Source organism: Puma concolor, chromosome B3 (genome assembly GCF_028749965.1).
Source record: "Puma concolor isolate L17-30 chromosome B3, mPumCon1.1.hap2, whole genome shotgun sequence".
Classification (NCBI taxonomy): domain Eukaryota; kingdom Metazoa; phylum Chordata; class Mammalia; order Carnivora; family Felidae; genus Puma; species Puma concolor.
The window spans coordinates 118634642-118655757 of NC_141672.1; the positions used below are offsets into that span (position 1 = coordinate 118634642).

The 21116-nt window shown below is 55.8% G+C and overlaps 1 protein-coding gene across 2 annotated transcripts in view; it reads left to right on the top strand.

Moving 5' to 3' along the window:
- Positions 1–21116, top strand: part of LINGO1 (leucine rich repeat and Ig domain containing 1) — a 195861-nt gene that overhangs the window by 90239 nt on the left and 84506 nt on the right. The window lies entirely within an intron of this gene.

Below are 21116 nucleotides of genomic sequence, written 5' to 3' on the forward strand. Positions count from 1 at the left end.
TTTGAGTTCTGGGCCTGGCTTGTCCACTGACGCTGAGCCTCCCTGCCTCTCAGCCTTGATTCCTCATCTCTGCTTAGGTCAGAGGTCCCAAACGGTGGCTCAGAGGCAGAATCTGCCCCACAGGTGTATGTGAGTATGTGTATGTGTGGGGGCGTGTGTGTGTGTGCGCAGGTGTGAGCACATGTGTGTGTATAAGTACATATACGTGACTGTGTGCGAGTGTACGTGTATGAGGGTTTATGTGTCTGTGTGTAAGTGTGAGGATACGGGAGTATTTGTGTGTTTAGGTGTTTAAGTGTGTATGTATATGTGAGAATATGAGTGTGTGTATGTACAAGTGTGAGCGTCTGGATACATGTACGTGTGTGCGAAAGTGTATATTCCAGCTACAGAGTGTGGCGACATGAGCAGTCCACAGATTTTTGGAACGATTGGGCAGTTTCCCATGAAAATGAGGCTTTCGGTGTCTCTTGAAAAGTCGGAAGCCCAGACCCTACGACCCACGAGGAGCTCTGGGTGGCACAGAGCAGTGGCTGCTCCCATGGATCTTACCTGTCTGCCCCCTCCCCATTTTCACTGCAGCCTCACCTGGGGGTGTCTGAGTGTTTAAACTCTGGTCTCAGAGAGGTGCCCTGTGACTCTGTGGTCTGCCAAGGCCCATGGGAATTGGTGGGATGCTCTTGTATGGAGAAGAGCGTTTAGGCCCCAGAGAAGTGGGGGACATCTCAGCTGACCACCATCCCCTTCTCCCGAAAGGACTGAGTGCAGATGGGGTCACAGAGGCCCCCAGTGGGAGCGGCCTAAGTGCTGGAAGGAGACTGTGGGCTTCTCCACCACTTCACATGCAACCATCCCAGTTCTGGTTGCTGCTCAGTCTGGAGTCACAGCCCTGAGGGGCTCAGACAAAGCTGGGGGCTGACTCTCTCAAGGAGGCAGTGAGGAGGGGTTATATAGGGACAGCCTGTCCCCGCGCCCTGGGGCCCCAGCTCTCTGCCGGATTCCTCTCCCCAGGTCTTTGTCGCTGCCACCCTCTTGGCCATGCTCCTCATTGAGAAGCCTCCTGTTCTCCTGTTCTTGCCCTTCCTGTTCTATTCATGCCAACCCAGGCCCCGTCCCAAACAGGCTGGGGCCTTGTCCATCTCCCTTCTCCCCTCCACACCCAGCTCAGTCCTAGCCTCTCTTGCTGCTAGAAATGAGGAAATAAGCCAAGGGGCTTCTTGAATCTGTGGCCTGGTTGCAGTCAGGTAGGCCCTGTAGCCCACAGAGTATGTGGGCCAGGAGGGGTGGAGGCTTGTCCAAGGTCACACAGCCTGGGGCAAGGGACTGGGGAAGGCCCAGAACCCTCACCTCAGGGGATTATAAAGGTGGCCAAGGCCAAGGGACCGAGGCTGAGGTGTCCCCACTGCCAGAGGAGGTGATGCTGGTGGCTCCCTAGACGCCTGGCCGTTTCTCATGAGAACCCTGCCGACTGGCTCCTGGCTAGCATCTTTGAGACCTGGTATTGGGGTCCAGAGGCTTGCTTGTGCATGTGGGTGTGGGCGCTCACACAGGTGTGCACGCATGTATGCATGCGTGTGAGTGTTGACAGATGCCTGTGCACGCACACGGGCACATGTGGTTGCGTGTGGACACGCACCCAGGCTCACGAGTGTGAGTCCGTGCGGCTATTTAACATGTGTGTGTCTGGGATGCAGCACCCTTGCAGTTCTGCCCCAACATCTTTACACGTGTGTGTCTTCCATGTAGGTCTGTGTGTGCAGCTGAGGGAGGTAGCCAGCCCTGCCCCCTCCTTAGGCCCTGGAAGAGGGTGGCTCCCTAGGCAGGTGGTGACAAGTTGGAGGTGTGAGCTCTGGTTCGTGCTGGGAGCCAGCCCACTTAGGAAAGATGGTACCATCTCTCTGGGTGCTAGTGAGCGTCCCCTTGAGTGCTGGCTTCTGGGTCCCACTCCCAGTTTGCTGGGCCCCAAGCCCTTGTATGGAGAGAGCATGGGCTGTATGACTTGTTCCATGACTCTACCGACCGGATGTGCTGAGGACAGAGCAGGGACCCTCCTTGTCCACCCCGCTCTGGGCCGTGGCCGGTGGCTGGGGGGCAGGCACTTGCCCACACGGCTGAACCAAACCCAGGTGTGCAGCGGGGACTGAGTAGTTTTGAGAAGGACCTGGGGCCCCCTCCCCTGCAGAGCAGCCTGGGCCCTGGCACAGAAGGGGCTGCCCCCACCCCAGGCTTCCAGGGCTGCCCCTCCCCCTTCCCGCCAACACACGGGCAAGGTCGAAGTCGGCTCAGCTCTTTGGCCCCCCTGCCTCCCTTCCCCACCTCTCTGCCCCCATTATCTGACCCGCTCGGGGGCTGAGCTCCTAACCCTCTACCAGGAGGGAAGTGTTTTCAAAGACAGAGCAATTCCGACCCCTAAGATGTGGTGTGCTAATGGGGGGGTTTCAGGAACTGCGCACGATGCTTCTGGGCCGGGAACACCCCCTTGCCTCAGTAGACACAGTTGGTTCCTGCATGCCAGCAGAGGCCCCACGGGCGGGCTGGGATCTGGGCCTGCCACTCCCACCTCAGCCTGCCTAGGGGGCTCCCCCCTCTCACCTCCATCGTATTTACGTGTCTGTTTTATGATTTCAATTTTTAATGCCTCTGCTCTTTGAAGACGCTTAATGCTTTCGAGTGGAACATTTCCTTCCAGGACCTGAGCGTAGATTGAGGACAGAGCAATAAATCAACTAATAACTGGAACCTCATTTTCTGCTCCATGGCAGAGAGTTAACCCCCGCCTTGCTGCACTCCTCTTGAGGCAGCCTCCTTGGCAGCAAGGGGGGTCAGCGGGGGGGAGGGGGCTGGTGAGCAGGAAGCGGGGGTGCTCGGTGCCACTGCACACCCCAGCTGCTTCCCCCTCTGTCACTTCTCCTGGGTCCCTTTCCTCCTCGGCCTTCTCTCCCCTCTTTCTCTTCATCTCTGTTTATTTCCGTCCTGCTCAAAGCAAGTCGGAATAGAGGAGATGTCTGGACATCTCCAGACATCTGGATAATGGGGGGGGATAATGGGGGGGGGGACGTGAGGAGGCATCTGCTGGGAACTTCCCAGGCCTGGACTTGCTACGTGACCCCCAAGGAGTGTCCAGCCATTCCTGAGCCACCAGGTCACCACCTATGCAAAGAGATCCCACCACATGGGCACACCAGCAGTGGTGAGCCACACTTGAGGTGCCTTTTACTCCCCTGCCCGTGGTGGCCTGGGGAGAGGAGAGGTGACAGACTCTCAGGCAGCGGGACCGAGAGAGACGGCTTTTCGCTCCTCTTGTGTGCGCGAGTCTCCGTATGTTTACTAATGCCTGCCTGAGCATGTGTGTGTATGTCTTCATGTGTTTTAATCTCCAGGGTCATGGGGCCACCACTGCTGTTCGCCTAGGGTGACTCCTGGCCCCCTGCGGGACTTGCTAAGGGGCGTGCAGTGGAGAGCCGTGTCTGAAATGACAGGCTGAGCGCTACAGGTCCAGGTTAGGAGCACTGACTCTGGAACCACACTGCCTGGGTGCAAATCTGGCTTTGCCACTTATTGCCATGTGTCCTTGGATAAGTCACTTAACCTATCTGGGCCTCAGTTCCTCTACCTATAAAACAGAGATAAGAATAGTGCCTCCCTCATAACTTTTTTGGTGCGGAATAAATGAGTTAGTTGCCTGTAAGGTGCTTGGTACAGAGGAAGTGCAATGTGTTTGCTGTCGTTATTGTAACACACATACACACACACACACGCACGCACGCACACTCACCCAGCATGCTCCCCTTCCCAAACCTACTGACCATAAGACACCAGAGGTACAGCAGTTACACATACCCAGACCCACCAGCCTCTAGCACCTGGTGTGTACACAGTCTGCAAGTGAGGAGGCGGCCAGTGTCTATCAGAGCAGCCAGGGCTTCCTGGAGGAGGTGACACCAGCACTAGGCCTCAGATGGAGAGGAGGGTAGACCTGGGCACCTGTTAGGGAAGGGCAGGAAGGATATTTAAAGAGTGCCAAGGCCCCAATGGAGGTGTTTACATTGAGTCAGAGGGAAGCAGGGAGGGGACAGACTAACATTCAGTAGGCACCTACTGTATGCAGACACTTTGTTAACTCCGTGGAGATGAAGAAACTGTATCTAAGCACTACTACGTGACTTGCTCAGGGTCACCCAAGGTGTCAGTGGCAGAGATGAGGTTTGAACTCGTGTCTGTGTGGCCCCGAAGCTGTACTCAACTGGTCACCCAAGTCCCAGCCCTGTGAGCCTGGAGAAGGACAGTCCAAACCCCCTACAATGTCCTGTTCCTGCTGGACTCCTCTGGTGATGGGAGCTTACTTCCAGGGCGGTTCATGCCATCTTCGTATGATTCCACTCCTCCTGACAGTGATACTCAGGCTAAGCCAAAATCTGGTTGCCAAAACACAGCCTTCTTCCGCCCCCATGCCCCTCCTCCACTCCCTGCCTGGTCCTGATGCTGCCTGACGGGCCCACGCGGAGTAGGCTGCACCAGTTCCTCCCAGTGCCCCACGGATGTGCGACAGGAATGGAAGATGCCCCATATCGAGCACCTGCAGCGTGCTGGACACGATGCGTGGCATTGCCGCATCCCACCCGTGACACAGTCACCCTGCAGAGTGGGCTGAGCCAAGCTCCAGTGCCCAGCCCTGGGACTTCGGTGTCTCAGACAGCCAGGCCCACCGGAGGCATCCAGGGCAATCCAGAAAAGAGCTCAGCGCCGAGTATTTGATTTCCAGAGTATTGAAGCAGATGACTCCACTAGGTTATAATTTTAGCACATTACGGCTGATGTCTTCTTGGGTCCATAAAACAGCAAACTTTTATCACTGGAAGCAGCTCCCAGCGAGACGTGGGAAACCATCATGTCGTCGAGTCATCTGGGTATCAGTTACTGTTTGGGGGAGAGTGGAGTGTGTGGGTATTTATAGACATGCACACCCTCCCCCGTGCACAGGCGAGCCAGCCTCGGCGGTGGGGAGAGAGGATGCTGCTGGGGGAGGGGGGAGACCAGGGAGATCCTGTCCATCCACTCAGCAAGCATTATTGAACACCTACTGTGTGCCAGGCACTGACTGCGCAGGCTCCCTCAGGCTGGTGGGGCAAGGCAGACACCAAGAAATTAAAGGCAAACAGGGAATTCGAAGTTGCTAATGGTGCAGTGATGGGATGAATGGGATGCCTGTGAGATGAGGCCCAGCCCTCTGTCAGGTGAGGGAGCACCTGAGCCAGGATGCTAAGTGGGGAAGAGGAGGTTGTATGGCCAGGGAGGGGCCCCCAATGAGGGCATTTGCGTGGGACTCTGGGGCCATGGGGGAGGAGCGGTGATGTTTCCCAAGGGCCAGTGACCAATGACTGATGGGTTCAGCAGATGGTCAGGCAGGGTGACTGATCTGATTTATGCTCTTAAAAGCTCTCTCTTGGGTGTCTGGCTGGCTCAGTGGCTTAGACATCTGACTCTGGATCTCAGCCAAGGTCTTGATCTCACGGTGCATGGGATCAAGCCCCGCTTTGGGGTCTGTGCTGACAGTGTGGAACTTGCTTGGGATCCTCTCTCTCCCTCTCTCTCTCTGCCCCTCCCCTGCTTGTGCTTTTTTTTTTTTCCTCTCTCAATATAAATAAATAAACATTAAAAAAAATAAAAGCTCCCATCGCTTCTTGGCCTTTTGGCTAAGATCAAGTGTAAAAAATAAATAAATAAATAAAAGCTCCCTCTGGCTGCTGGAGGGGCCAAGAGGGGAAATGGGGTAAGGTAGAAGTGATGGAGGCTGGGGCCTGTATGGTAGCCATGGTGACAGAGGCAGAGGATTCTAGACCCATGATGGAGGCAGAACTGGGGGTAAGGGTAGAGTTGGGAGGGAGGTAAGGAGGCCCTCTTGGTTCCTTACTTAAGCCACTATGGCCATTTTCTGCGAAGGGGAGGACCATTGGACGTTTGGGACTGGGAGTCAGGCAGGAGTTTATTTGTGACAACCTCCTGAAGCAGAGATGTCCATTGGCGGTTGGGTTCATAAGCCTGGAGCTCAGGGAGAGGGTTGGGGGGACGGAGATGTGGGAGTCACCAGCTCTAGGCGGTGTATATAGACATAGTGCAGATTGCTTAGGAAGAGGTGCGGATGGTGGCTGGAGAGGGCCAAGGCCTGACCTTGGGCTTGCCAGCGTGGAGAGCCCAGAGGGGAGGGAGGCAGCACAAGAGGCTGACAGGGCGTGCCCAGGGAGAGCAAGGAAAACCAGGGTGGTGTGGCATCTCTGAAGCCAAAAGGGGTTCCAAAAGGAAAGAGGAAGTCAGCTGTGCTCAATGATGCGGCGAGGCTGAGCAACATGAAGACACCGATGCTGCCACTGCGGCTGATAACATGGAAGCATCTTGTGAATCATGGGGCCAACCTTTCTGCATATAAGGAAATTGAGGCTCAGAGAGAGGAATTGACTTGTTCAAGCCCCGGTGGTCCCAGCCTCCCTGCCAGGGCCTGTCCCCCTGCCCCAGGGGCACCCCCACCCACCACACTGCCATGCCTCCCCCAGAACACGAGTTTCTGTGCAGCGTCATCCTGGATGCTCCAACAGCCTCATGGAAGAAGCAGGATGAGGGCCTCATTCCCACTTGGCAGATGGGGAAACCGAGGGCAGGATGGCATCTTCTCACCCCGTGTCTCCCGGAGTGCCGACGGAGGGTAGCGTCTTTATTATCAGCCAGTCTTCACCGTGGGGAACACAGAAATGACACAGATGCCATTCCTGTCCCTGTGCCACAGTCTTACAGGGGAGACAGGACAAAATAATGAGCAAAGGTAGGAACATTAAACAAATGGAATACAGGTCAAGAAACAATTGCTCAAGGAGACAAATTTGAGGGCTGGAGGATCTCAGAGAAGGAAAGAAAAGTCTGGTGACTGTAGTGGTGAAGGAGCTGGGTTTTGAAGGGGGGTGTGAAGCTTAGCAAAGTGGAGGCGAGAGAGGTCACTGGGGGTGGGTGGGGGAGGGGAGCCATGTGAGCAAAGGCCCGGAGAGGGGCTTGGGGGGGCAGGGTATCCCGCTAGAGCAGAAGAGGCGGGAAGACAAGGCTGTGCGTGCTGGCTCCTGAGACATCTCAATCTTCTCCAAAGTCGGGTGAACCAGATGCCCCGGAGGCTCGTGAACAGATGCCAACAGTGGGAAAGTGGCCAGTGGATCCTCCGTGGCCCAGCACGGCTGCAGCCGCCAAGAGGTGCGACAGAGGGCCTGCAGGCAGAGGGGCATGGGCCCCAGGGTGCAATTGGCCAGCTGCCGTGTGACCTCGAGCAGGCAAACTCTGCACTGGGGCTATCGGCACCCCTCGCTCCGCTCCCCGCCCCCCCACCCCCCCGCGGGGGGGCTGGTGGGGTGTCACAGCCCTGTGAAGTCTTCTTCAGAGTAACAAAAGCTGGGGCTGGGAGCGATGGAATGGAGGTGAAGGCTTTCAGCTCCCTGGCAGGGATGCCCAGCAGAAACCCAAGGTGCGTCAGAAAGCAGAGTTTCAGGAGAACCTTTGATTTAGGGAACAAGGTTTTGGCATCAAACTGCGATGAGAGAACAGAGGCAGCCCGCCATGCAGTGAAACTGAGCGCTGTCAGCCTCATTAATCTGATGCCTCCGTGTTCAAAGCAGCACCTAATTAGAAGGAGCCCTGACTCTCCACCGGCTGGGTGGCCCATTGTTCCCACTGGACAAGTCACACCGGGTGACTTCAAAGCCCGCTTCTCTGCGTCCCTCTGCCGCCTAGCAGCAATTAACCAGCATTTAGAGCCGGGCTGCCCTGGCTGGCGAGCTTGGCTGCGTTCATGCTCATTTGGTGCCAGAGCTGGGGGCCTCCACTCAGTTCTCTAGCTCCTGGGGCAGACAGGAGTGCCAGGCACAGGTGGGGGTGAGGGACAGCCCTGCCTCGCGGGGCCCAGAGGCCTGGAAGGAGCCAGACAAGGCAGAGGAACCATTGTTCTCTCTTGGCCACGCTCTCTCCTCCCTTCCTTCTCTTTCCAGGTTGGGTTCATCCTGAGAAAGCCCTAGGAGGGGGCCTCGGATGCCCAGCCAGAGGTCACACTTGAGCTTGGGACACCCTGTGGGTCTCGCTGGTTGGGCTGACCTGCATGGACCCTGGGTCCCCAAGGAGATACAGGGTCCTGCCTTGCCCTGGTTTTTATCCCCATCCGCTAGCCCTGTGCCCAGGGCTTTGCCCACAGCAGGTGCTAAGAAAGGTCTGTCAGCCAGTGTAGCATCTGCCTCATCTGGTGACTGCACCCCAACACACACATCAGAGGCAGTGGGCCAACAGTCCCTTGGAAGTGTCCAGTTGGAGTTGGGCAAAGCTTTTAGCATTGATGGCGCTTTCAGTCTGGAACAGCTGGGGACAGGGAGACTGGATTTTTCTCTGCCTTCCAGGAGAGTGAACTAACTACAGTTGAGGCTAGAGACAGGGAGGGTGCAGAAGGCTCAGGGCAGTGAGCCTGAAAGAGCCCTGGACTGGCAGTCGAGATTCCAGGATTCCTGGGCTGCTGTTACCATTGACTGGCCACCTTGTGCAGCTTATCTGTCTTCTGTGGGCCTCAGTTTCCAAATTGACAGCTTTGTCTTGTCCAGTTTCTTGGATTTCATACAGTGAGGTCAAATGGGGGACTAAGTGTGAACCTGCCCCAGCAGCTGTTCAGAGCATACTGGGGGGACTGCAGACACTTCTGGCTGTGCTTGCACACCCCTGGAGGTGGGGTGATCACCACTTTTGAAGGCCGCCTGTTCCATTGCTGGATAGTCGCACTTGCTGGAATCGTCGTTGTATTAAGTTCCTGGGGCCTGCTGTAACACATTATTGCAAACTTGCTGCCTTAAAACAACAGGAATATACTCTCATGGTTCTGGAGGCTGAACATCTGAAATCAAGGTTTTGGCAGGGTCATGATCCCTCTGAAGGCTCTAGAAGATGAACCTTCTTGTTTCCAGCTTCTGATGGCTGCTGGCAATCTTTGGTGTTCCTTGGCTCATAAATGCATCATGCCAATCTCTGCCTTCACCTTCACGTGACATTCTTCTGTGTGTCGAAATTTACCTCTTTGTATAAAGACACCAGGTGTTGGATTAGAATCCACCCTAGTCCAGGGGCGCCTGGGTGGCTCAGTAAGTTAAGCGTCTGACGTCGGCTCAGATCATGATCTCACCGTTTGTGAGTTTGAGCCCTGCATGGGGCTCTGTTCAGACAGTTCGCAGCCTGGAGCCTGCTTCAGATTCTGTGTCTCCTTGTCTCTCTTCCCGTCCCCACCTCATGCTCTGTCTCTGTCTCTCTCTCTCTCTCTCTGAAAAATAAACATTAAAAAAAAAAAAAAAAAAAAAGAATCCACCCTAAACCAGTATGACCTCATTTTAACTAATCACCTCTGCAATAGTTACTAATTACCTGGTTTTAAACAAAGTCACATTCTGAAGTCCCAGGTGGACATGAATGTGGGGGGACATCGTTCAACCCAGTATGTTCATTTGCCTTCTCCTGAGCCCAGACTTCCATCCTGTGGCTTCCTACCCCCCCCCCCCGCCACGGGTTCTCCCCTGCCTCTGCCCAGCCCCAGCTCTTGTCAGCCTCCCATGCCCCAGTAGGGTTCCAGTCTTCCCCATGCCCTCATCTGCTCTCCAGGGCACACCGGCTTGCTTGTGTCGCAGATGCTTATCTGGCAGAGGGTCTGTCTTACCTCCCAGGGTTTGGAGTCTCTCCTGTTCGTCTCACCTTTTAGACGCAGAACTCCCACGGCGGCATTCCAGGACTCAGCCCCAGTCCCGCCAATTACCAGCTGCCTTGATGTGTAACACTATAAACCCCTTCACCTCATTATGGGAAATTTCTTTTGAATGGCCTTTAAAAACCATCTCATTACACAAGAAGAACTGTAATTACCTTGCTCAAGATGGAGGTTCTGGACGAGCTTGTGCCTGGTGCTGTGAAAACTGCAGGACAGGGTTCGTTACTGGCTGCTTGGCCACTAGACTGATCTCCTCCTCTCCCCCATTTAATCCTCTCTGGCCCCTTTTCTCCCGGGATCCAGGCACTCTCATCTCTGTTGGTGGCCCCAGGAAGTCAGAGCCTCCCACAGAGAGAGCAGAGCTGCAGAGGGCCCGGGCTGGGGGTGGCAGTCTTGGATTGGTGCTCGTGTTGTGATGGTCAGAGCCTCCCCCCGCTATTGTTAGGGACTGTCCAGCCTCTTCCCAAGCCCACTCTCCTGGAGCCTGGTGGAGCTTGCCTGGTGGTCCCAGAAATCTGCAGCTGGGTGAGACCCCACAGGTCAATAGGTCCAGCCCCTGCCCTCAGCCACTTGCCCAGTCCTCCTCCCCAGTGGCGCCCTGAGAAGGGACCCCGGCCCATCTTCCTGGGATCATCTTCCCGGAATCAAGGTTTCTGTCCAACCTGTTTCGGGGATTTCCTTTGGTTCTGGCTAAAACTCCTGCTGCCCCGTTGCTGACCTCATTTTAGGCCCCTCTCTTCCTGACTGTGTGACTTTGGGCAAGTCCCGTGATGTTTCTGAGCTTGTTTCACAATGATCAGGATTGTTTCTGCTTCAAGGGTCGTGGTGAATTTGGGCTGTGGCCGTGAGTGTGGAATGCCTGGTGTTGGGCACATAGTGTGAAGTGAATCAATGCTGCTTTCCTTTCCCCAGGAGAGGCTCAGAATGGCTCAGTGGCCCTCAGGGGCCCTGGGCAGGTGTGGCTCTCTTTCCCTGTACCCCGCCCCCCTCCCCTGCCTAGGGTGTTATGTGCGTGTGTTTTGGGGGATGACTACAAGGATGGTTGCTCCCCTTTTTCTTGATCCCCATCCCAGCTGTGCCCAGGCCAGAGCTGTGGGTACAGCTGGGGCCACCTCTCAAGCCTCACCCTCCCCTGAGGTTGCCAGCACGTATCAGGGGAGCTGTTGAGGGAGAAGGGAGGGCCTCAGGTAGCCCATCACTCGAGACACCCTCCTATGGGGCTTTTTTGCTGTCCTGACCTTTTCAGTTTTTGGCATTCTGATAGGCTGCTGGGACCACTTTGGTCCCCACTGACTAGTTAGGTGGGCCACGGCGAGGGGATGGCGGCATGTGGAAATGTCAGTGACGTCTGCGGAGCCTGGCAAAGTGGCTTCCTTGGGGTGGGGGTGGGAGGCTGCTGTGCATGTGACAGGACAGCTCTGGAGAGAGACCTAGTTCCCCATACCACAGGCCTGGTGGTCGGGAGTTGGGGGGAGGGGCTGTGTGAGAAGGCCCCTGGGAGGGATGACGGGGCACTTGGGGTTTAGTACTAGTCTGTCCCAGACCCTCCCTCTCACCGCACCCCTCCCCAGCCTCTGTCAGTGCACTGCATGTCAGTGTAGACACCTTCCTGGGGAGACATCTGTCTCCAGGATCCCTGCACCCCCTCCCAGTCTGGACTAGGTGCCCCTGCTTGTGCCTCCTCCGCCCTGGACTGCCACCAGAGTATACATCCCCTCTCCTAGTCGCCATTCAGGAGCCTGGAGGCCCTGTGTGGGTGGGCTAGAAGGAGTTACATTTGTGTGGTCGTCTTTCCCAGTAGTTACTCAGGGGACCCTGCCAGGCTTATTCACTCTGGTGTCCCCAGTGCCCAAGTGGTGCCTGGTGCCTAGTGCCTGGTATAGATTGATTCAGTGATTGCATGATAGGAGGACTGGACCTCACGGATAAGTCTCCTTGGCCACACCAGTGAAGTCTAAGGGCAGGTCCCTGCCTTGCCTCTGAGACTGAGGCTCATCTGTGGGCAGAAGGTGTCCCCTCCCCCTCCCCCTGAAGTCTGTCCCTCAGGCCTGCCCAGGATGGAGCAGGAGGTGCTGGGCTCTCACAACACACACCTTCCGTGATTTGCTGTAGGTCCCGCTCTGCTCAGTCCCTGGCTGCACCATCTCCTGCAGGGAATCTGCATGGCATCCTGGCACAGCCACAGCCGTGGGCACCAGCCAAGGAGATAAAGCCATGCCTATTTGATGTCTGTGCCTGCCAACATCCTCTTCTGGGACTCCAGATATGGCTTCTGGGATTGGCTGGGGAAACAGGGAGGGCAGACTCTCTGGTCTGCTCCTGAGTGATGAACCTCAGGGGGGATTCCTGTTCATTGAGCACCTACTGTGTTCCAGGCACTGGGAGCAAGGTAGCCATGGCCCCTCTCTCACGAAGTTCACAGGTTTTGTTGGGGTAGAGGTGGGGACAGATAATAAACAAATAAAAAAAACCAGATGTGTAGTTGCAAATTGTGACAAGTGGTGCAAGGGAATGATAGAGAATGCAGAGGTGGGGTGGCCTGCTGAAACAGCGCACTCTAGGAGGGCTTCTCAGGGGCAGTGTCTCATCCCATAATCAGATGGTTGAGGAGGAGGAAGTGGTGTGCAAGGAGGGGGGAAGAGCACTCAACACCTGCAGGAACCTTGGTGTGTTGGAGAGCTGGAAGAAAATTCATGCAGTGGGAGGAAAAGAGCCAGAGGACGTGGTAGCAGGGCAGGTGGCAGGGCTGGGTCAGGCACAATCTGTGGACTGTGGTTAGGAGGGTGGGTGCATTTTGTTCTAAGAGGAGCTTGATGGAGGGTTTTAAGCAGGGAAGGGACCTCGTCTGATTGAGGGCTCAGTGATACTGGGCTGCCATGTGGGGAACAGAGTGGAGAGGCACAGGACAAAGGGTGTATCCAGAGGGTGGGGATGGGGCTGCAGAGAGAAGGTTGGGTTGGAGGGAGGGAGTTGGGAAGGAGTCCCATGGGGTCCCAGGTTTCTGGTGTGCACAGCTGGGCCAATGGTGGAGACATTTATGGAGATAGGAACGCTGGTGGCGGGGGGGGGGGGGATGTGAAGAGGGGTGAGGTGTTTGTGGGGTATCCTGGGGGAGATGACAAGGATGTCAGGATCTTCGTGGTGACAACCAGATGACTGACATACTCTTATCACCATTTTACGGATGATGGCTCTGAAGCTCAGAAGGGCCACACAGCTGGTGTTGCTGAGCCAGGATATGAACCCAGAGCCATCACCTTTCGAGGTGACACCCATCCTTGTCTAGCCTTATGTTTGAGATGAGCAGTGGTTTAGCCAGAAGGATGAGTTGTGAGTGTTGGGATTTCAGCAGTGGGTGAAATCTCCAGTGTTGCCACCTTGGTCTTCACCCAGGGCCATATCTGGGTTCAGTTTCAGGCTCTCCCTCTAGTATCACACTATGGTGCCCTTGGTCAGGAGGCCTCAGCTGCCCTGCAGAGGGTGGGGGCAGCTCAGCTCTGTGGCCCCATTATGCCAGGGAGGATCCAGAAAAGTCTTTCAGTTGTTCAGCCTGAGAAGAGGTCTAAAATTAGCCCTGAGATGGGACAGAGGATCCCAGGACAGGATGGCTCCCTGGGGCTCTACCCTCCCACTCCCTTCCTGGACGTGGGAGGGGGCTTAGGGATTGTCAGACCCTCATCTGCTGGGCCCCCCTCACCCACTGGCTGGGTGGGGCGGTCAGAGGGCTAGGCAGAAAAAGCATTGGACCAGGATGAGAGTCCTGGGGCTGCCATTCACCCCCAGTGACCTCAGTTTCCCCACCCAACGGTGAGCCCAGTGAATGAGTTGAGGCCTAAGGCTTTTTCCCCCAGGCATTCCAGGATCTCCACCTTCTGAGGTTAGAGAGGAAAAACACATCAAAGGCTTGGACTTTGGAGTTGTGGTCAGGGGACTTAGAAAACATGGCCAGGGTGATGGAAGTGGAGTGGGGTGGAGGTGGGGCACCTTCAAGGCAGAAGCCACTGGTGTGGGGAAGGAATGGAGAGGGTGTGGATGGGAGGGACAAGGGACTGGGGGCACATGGGAATGAACCAGTTCATGTGATGGCTGATTAACACAGCAGGTTTTCTACAAGAAGATGGGAGCCCAGCCGCCCTCCTTAGGGCCAACTATGACATTGACCTCTGGTATGGACTGGCCATAGTAGCTGGTGCCTGGGTCAGGGCTCAGTGTGTGACCACCAGGGTCAGGGCTCATGTGAGAGCAGGATCAGGAGTCAGTATGCGTGTGTAGAGTCAGGGCTCAGCCTGGCTCTCTACGTGCAGTCCCACTGGGGCAAGTCCAGTGCCCTCCTCATCCACACTCCTTCTGAATTCTCAGCGCTCATCCCCTCCATGGAGCTTATTGTTTAAGTGCCCAAGGCCAACATCACTTACTCTGGGCCTTGATGTGAAAAACCCATCAGCTATTTCCTGGCCAAGAATCTGGTCACAATGTCTGTAGCTCTTCCAGAACTTGCCATGTACCAGACACTATGTGTGTGTGTTTTATTCTCCCCATTGTATAGATTAGGAAACTGGAACTCAAAGAGGTGAAGTGACTTTCTGAGGTCAGCCAGCTAGTTATGTGCTGGAGCTGGGATAAAGCTTTCTGTCCCTTTCCCCCTTTGCAGGCTCCCTTAGCATCCCGCCCTAGGGCAGAGAGGGGCTCTCAGCAGAGCTCCTCCTGCCCAGGCCCCCCTCCCCTATGGAATCTTACTCCTTTTTCTGTGTATGCTAGGGGCTGTCAGTTCAGCCTTCCTCAGGCTGAGGCTCACGGGGTAGACCAGCTGGGCCTAAGGATGGACTAGGAGACCCTCCTCCAAGGTCCAAGGCATGCCGGCAGGTTCTGTCCTCACAGGAGCTGGGAATGGGTGGGGCTTGTCCGTAAGCCCCTAAATCCTAGGAGTTTGGCTTTGCCCTTAGAGGGTAAGGGAAGGTGGCAGTGGAGGCATTTGTCTATCACGGTCCTGGATTTGAGAGCTTTGGAGGCCCTTGCCAGCACCCCTGACATCACCCCCTATGGGCATTTCCCTCTTTTGCTTCCAGGAAGTAGTGTGAAGAGGGCCACCTTGCCTCCTGTAGGTCTGGACACCTCTTACTACAGAGGGGGTGACTGAGGGCCAGAGAGAAGATACTTGTGCCAAGACACACAGTGTGTTAGTAGAGAAGAGGGACCAGAACCCCAGGGCCCTCTCCTTCACTGCCAGTATTCTTAGATATTCCCTTTCTTAGGCCCAAAACCATTGTGGAGGGGCGCCTGAGTGGTTCAGTTGGTTAAGCGTCCAACTTCAGCTCAGGTCATGATCTTACAGTGCATGGGTTTGAGCCCTGCATCGGGCTCTGTGCTGACAGCTTAGAGCCTGGAGCCTGCTTGGATTCTGTCTCCCTCTCTCTCTCTGCCCCTCCCCCCACTCACGCTCTGTCTCTGTCTCTCTCTCTCAAAAATAAACAAACACTAAAAAAAGACCATAGTGGAAACTGAACACTCATGAGGACACAAAGGAACCATATTCTAATAGTGGGATTCTGAGCACTGTACCCGCTGTTCTCTTGGGGCTTCGTGACCCTTCTGTTAGCCTCAGACGTTTCTCAGTGATAAGAGTCTGCCCATTTGTAAGTCATTTGGAAAATTTCATGGGGGGAAGTGGTCCAGAATTTGAGTGAAGTACCAGGAGGGAGGGGGGTACAGTGAGGGTCCACAGCAGCCCCTTGTATGGCTTATCTGCACTCTGTCCTATAAACCCAAGCAGGTCTGTGAGATGGACAGGACTATCTTGTTTCCCAGCTGGGGAATCTGAAGCTCAGTAAGGTAGTGATGGGCCTAGAGTTTTCCAGCCCAGTTCTTACCCACATCTGCGTGATCCAAAGCCAGTGGGTTTGCACCAGTGCCCTCTGTGTACCCAGACGGTGGCATAGAAAGGAGAGAGGGAGACAGTTTCCTGCCCTCAAGAAGCTGCAGAGAGAGGAGCAAGAGCTACATTAGTGGTGTGTGCCCAGATCACAGCCTGTGCAGGAGCACAGGAGAGATCAGTGTAGCTGGAGCAGTAGGAAAGGCTGGGTGAACTTTAGAAGGAAGAGGGATCCAGAAAGCAGAATCCCTAAGGCTGTGGGGGGGGGGGGGGGGGGAGGGGCGGGGGGGTCCTGTCAGGAAGGCAGCACCCAGGAGCTATCTGTGGTGCTGAACAAAACAGTCCACAGGGCTTGTCGGCTGTTCTTGCTGGTCGCTTTGGAGTGTCCCTTCTCGTGCCTGAGCCTCAGTTTGCTCTCCCAGCAAATTGGGTGCTGATATCTGCATCCTAGCCTTGTTGAGAGGATAAGGAAAGATCACGGAGCATCATGCCAAGCTTGCAGCCTGTTGCCGACACAGGCATAGGGAAGGGTGGCTTGTTTGGGGGCCTTGCCACACCCCTTAGGTGTCCATCAGCCTTTAGGCCTAAACACCTCATGTTGCAGATGGGGTAGCTGGGGACCAGAGAGAGGAAGACACTTGTGCCAGGAAACAGTGTGTTAGTAGAGGAAGGGGCCGTACTCAGGGTCCTATCTCTTAACGCCATTGTTCCTAGATGGCGCCTCTCCCAGGCTTAGAAGCCTTGTGGAAACTGAACACCTTTGAGAACTCACAGGAATAATGCTCTAACAGTGGGAGTCCAGGCACTGTGACAACTGTTCTCTTGGGCCTTCCTGATCCCCTCCCTCCAAGTAGCCTCAGCCCACAGGTGACCATGTCATAGCTCTGGGTTGAGCTTTCATCTCCCTTTAACCACATCCTTACCCACCCCTTTGCCCAGGGCCAAGCAAAGGTTCTTCCCAAGCCCTGTTGGCAGCATAAGGCCTCCTGCCTGGCCCATCTCACCAGGGAGATGGGATGCTTTCGGGCAGAGGTGAGTGGGGCAGAGAGCCACTGAAAGTGAAAGGAGAGACCTCTCTCACCCCTTCTGCCTCATCTTCTCAAACTGCCCCACCAGCCCTGGGTGTGGGACACCTTGCTGTCACCAGGAGGGGTTTCAGGACGAGTTCGCCCCTGAAGACCCCTCCTGCGCCTACTGATTATGCTTGACATGTCCTCCACCTTCAGCCCCGTGAGCCCTTTGGGCCTTTGGTGTCTCCTGGTCCATTAGAAACATACAGTCCTAGGTGTGAGTTCCAGCTCAGCCATTCCCATCTGTGACCTTAGGCAAGGGTCATTACCCCCCGGAGCCTGTTTCCTCATTCGTTGGGAACAATATACCTACCACCCAGTGTTGTTGTGCGCTTCCAGCATGGACACACAGCGACCACCACTGCTGCTGTCCTCCTTCTCTTCCCTCTTCCTCCACCCCTGCCTGCTTAAAGCCTGAGAACTTCTGGAACCTGGTCTGTGGGTGAGGTTGGTCCTGGGAAGACAGGAAGGGGGAAGCTGCGGGTATAGACTACACTCAGCACCAACATTTTAAACGCTGTGAGGGCCAAACTGAGCTGCCACCACAGACACTAGTTAGTCTCTGACCTTGCTGCCTCTGACCTGGCTCTGGAAGTTTCCCTCCTGCGGCCCCCACCCCCATTTCATTTGCCCAGGCTCAGGAGGGCCACATAGAGTGATGCTGAAAACACTAGGCAACTCGCAGACCTCGGCCACCAGCGACACCCACCTTGTCTGCCACCCAATTCCAAGACCACAGTCAACCCTCCACAAGCCAGTCCAGCCAAAGGGAGTCGGGGGTGGGGGGTGGGGTGGGGAGGCTCAGCCTCATCTCTACCTCAATCTCTCTGGGAACCAAGTGCTCACACAGAGCCCAGCACAGAATTAGTGCCCCAAATGCTTTACCTATTATTATGGTTAGTAGTAAGAGGAGGAGGAGGATAGCAGTCCCATTTCACAGAAGAGCAAGGTGAGGCCCAGAACAGTTGAAAAGCCACCACCTCTGTGAAGCCTTCCAGACTCTGCCCCTTCTCCCAGAAGCGGCTCCTCCTTCTTTTTGACTTATTTCAGTTGCTTTCCACTGCTCTAGCTTGGGCAGGGCCAGGCACACAGTGGGTGGATTCTGAGGTGGGGAAGGGGTAGGTTGGAGGAGCAGCTCACAAGGCTGTGGGTGCTGTCAGGGGGCCTGCAGCCAGGAGGCCCATCTGCCCAGGGACGTGCACCCCACCCCCAGCTCTAATTCCCCTCCGCTGGCTTCCCTGCCCGCTTGCCTAATTGTTGAGGAGTCCTACTGTGTGTGGTGAGACCAGGGCCTCTGCTGCATCTGCATGCTGGCTTCCTAGGGCATCTGCCGGGTCCTCCTACAATGTCTGCCTTCCTCTCAGCCCCTTCCCCTGTGGGCAGAATTCTGATCACCTCACATCACTACCAGCTGGTTAGCGGTTAAACTCAGTAAAAGTTAATTGAGCAAAAGTATGTGCAAGGCACTGGGGATGCTGTGAGGACTGGACTCCAAGGGGCCCCGCCACCAGGAAGGGGTGGGGGACAATCGTCTGTGTGCACCTACCGGGCACTGGGCAGTGCTTTCCCCACCTGACCACCTGAGAGGTGGGGGCTGCCCGGGGCTCACTGATGAGGAGAGTAGGGCCCCGGGGAAGTGAGGAACCTACTGGCAAATGCTTGGCTTTGAGGCCTGCAGTAGGACTGGGAACCAGGGGGAAGGAGCCACTCCTATGCTGACCCAGGTGGCTCCCAGGCAGTTAGGTTGCTTCTGGCTTTTCCAGACACATGGCTGGGCCCTTGGGAGCCCACACTCTGAGGAGCTCTCAGGGCATCCTGAGGCCACTGCATGGGGCACCTGCTAGGGCAGTCATGGGGTCTGCTCTTTCCTGCTGGGGCTCCCTGCCCTCTGGAAGCTCCGCCCTGCCCCCTCCCCTCTCCTTGAGGCCACCTCAGAGGGCCCGACCTAGCTCTTGGTCCTCCTGATGTGCCCACCCTGACCCTTCTTACCCTCTGGCCCTGCCTGTGTGCCCCTTCCTCCTTCAGGTGGGCCTGAGGGCCCTGCCATTCCCTATTTGTGCCCCTCCTGCCCTTTCTAGCCTCCTGCCCACAGAGAAGATCAGTCCCCTCCACCATAAACTTGCCTCTCTTCACTTAATACTTTCTCTCTGGCTTCCCACCACGTCTTGGAAGAAGAGATGCTTCCATTCCAGACCAAGGCTCATTCCTGCCCCAGCCCGCAACCAGCCTTTCCTCTCCATAGCTCCTATCTGGCTTTGCCCCCGTGTATTCCCCAATTCTGGTGGATATCTGGGTTCCCCAAGCCAGTGGCCATTCCCAGTCGGCCCCGCCGTCTCTTGGACTGTAGCAGAAGCCCTACACCACCTCTCACTCCTGGAGACTGGCAGCAGCCCTGGACTTGCACCCGCCCCATGTGGCCGTGGAACTTCCTGGGCAGCACTAGTGGGTCTCAGGTTCTCATCTCTTGAGTAGGTCAGAGCAATGCCTGGAACATAGTGGGCGCTGAACAATTCTTGTTGAATTAGTGAACTAAGTAACTAATCCCTGGCTCATCCGACTCCCCTGAATGTTGTGTGATCAGAGCAACTACCGGATTTAAAAGGGCTTTGCAAAGTTTGACAGTGTTGTCTGGGCATGAGCATCCGTCATGCTCTGTGGGGTATTGCTGCTGTCTTACCAGTGGTATAACCACTGCCTTCACTCTGCAGATTCGGCCTCCCTAATACCTCTTGCATCCTCCCCCTCCTCTCCATTCCTTTGCCTGCCTCAGGACCCACCTTCTCTCCCTTGGTCACTGTCTCAGTTCTAACTTTTCATTGCTTCCTCTCTTCCCCGGTGTAATCCATCCTCTACCCAGGTGGAAGCTGGAGTGATGTTTCTGAAGCACAAATTGGGCCCTGTCACTCCCCACGTAAGACCCTTCAAGCTGCCCATGACTCTTGGGATAAGAGCTAAACCCCTGTGTCGTGCATACAAAACCCTCCCCGGGGGAGAGGAGCTGTCTCCCTCTCCACTCATCATTCATGCCCCTGGCCATTGGCACAGGCTGCTCCTCTGCCTGCAAGACCCTTCCCCACTGCTTCCAAACCCAGTTCCTTTTCCCTCAAGGCCCTTCTCAAAGACCCTTCCCCTGGAAGCCTTCCTTCCTTGAACCCCAGCTCTGGATTGGAGGCTCCCCTAGCCTGTAGCCTGCTCCCTCCTCCCAGCAACTCGGGCTCTTAGTCTCACACAGTCCCTGAGTCACTGTCTCTTATCTCCCTGTGGGCTCCCTCTACCCACTTGTCCCATTAGACTGTGAGCTCCCTGATACAGGACGTTGAGAATTTTTGTACTTGAGTTCACAGAAAGTATTAGCATTTGCTGAATGAATGAATCAATGAATGAATCAGTGAATCAATCAGTCAATGAATAAGTTGCTCCCCCCCCTTGCTGTGGAGACTCTCGGCTGGACCTTTGCGTCTGCGGTGGGAAGTGGGCAGTACAGCAGCCTCTACCTGCCCTAAGGGTGGCCTTCCTTTCTGATGTCTCACTGGGCTGTAGTCTCTTGTCCTGGAATCGCCCTCAGGATGGCCTTCCTGGCCCAGCCATGTGCCTCGCAACAGCGGTAGCTGTATCTGCAGTGGGGGGTCCTTAACTGTCCCAGGAGTTTACTATAGACTGATTGGCATTGGGATCCTGAGGAGCTAGGGTCTGCAGGATCTCCCCACCTGGCTCTCAGCCCTATTCCCTGGTCCCCACCCAGCTAGAGCAGTTTGACCCTTGTCTCCCCACCCTGCCCCTCCCCCGTCAGCCCTGCCCCTCTTGACCCCGAAGACTCTTCCTGGCCTGAGCCTCCAGCATGTGAGCACTGTACAGGGAACCCAGCACTGAGTCCTACTTCTGTGCTGCTCTGAGCTGGTCCCAGCCCTGACAGTCCCGCAGATGGTCTGGCCACCACTTTGCTCTCACAGACTCATGTCCTGGGATTTCTGGTTTGCTGGCTTGGCTTCCCTGGTGCTGACTGCCTTCCCATGAGTGTCACCTTGCTATGGATCCAGCCCTGGCTGCCCAGACTGCAAATCGAGCCAGAGTCCTAGGTGCCCTGTCCTAGAAGGGGGCTTGGGGAAGATGGGAAGGAGGAAATGTTGTCCTGTTTGGAGGGAACCCCTAAGACTGCTGTGTGCATGTGGATGCAACCACCAGAAACTGGGAGGGCCCAGAAGGTGGGTTTCTGGCTCTAGGAGATACTCGTGAGTGGGGTTCCTGGAGGGAGTGTTTCCTGGAGGAGGTGCTGGTGCCCAGTGGGGGCCAGTGAGGATGTGCGGGAGGTGACTTGGAGGGGGAGGTCCTCACCAGTGGGTAGAACAGCGTGAGTGAAATTGTCCTGGGTGCCTACTCTGCTGGGCTCTGTGCCAGCTTTGTACCCTGCCCTGTACAG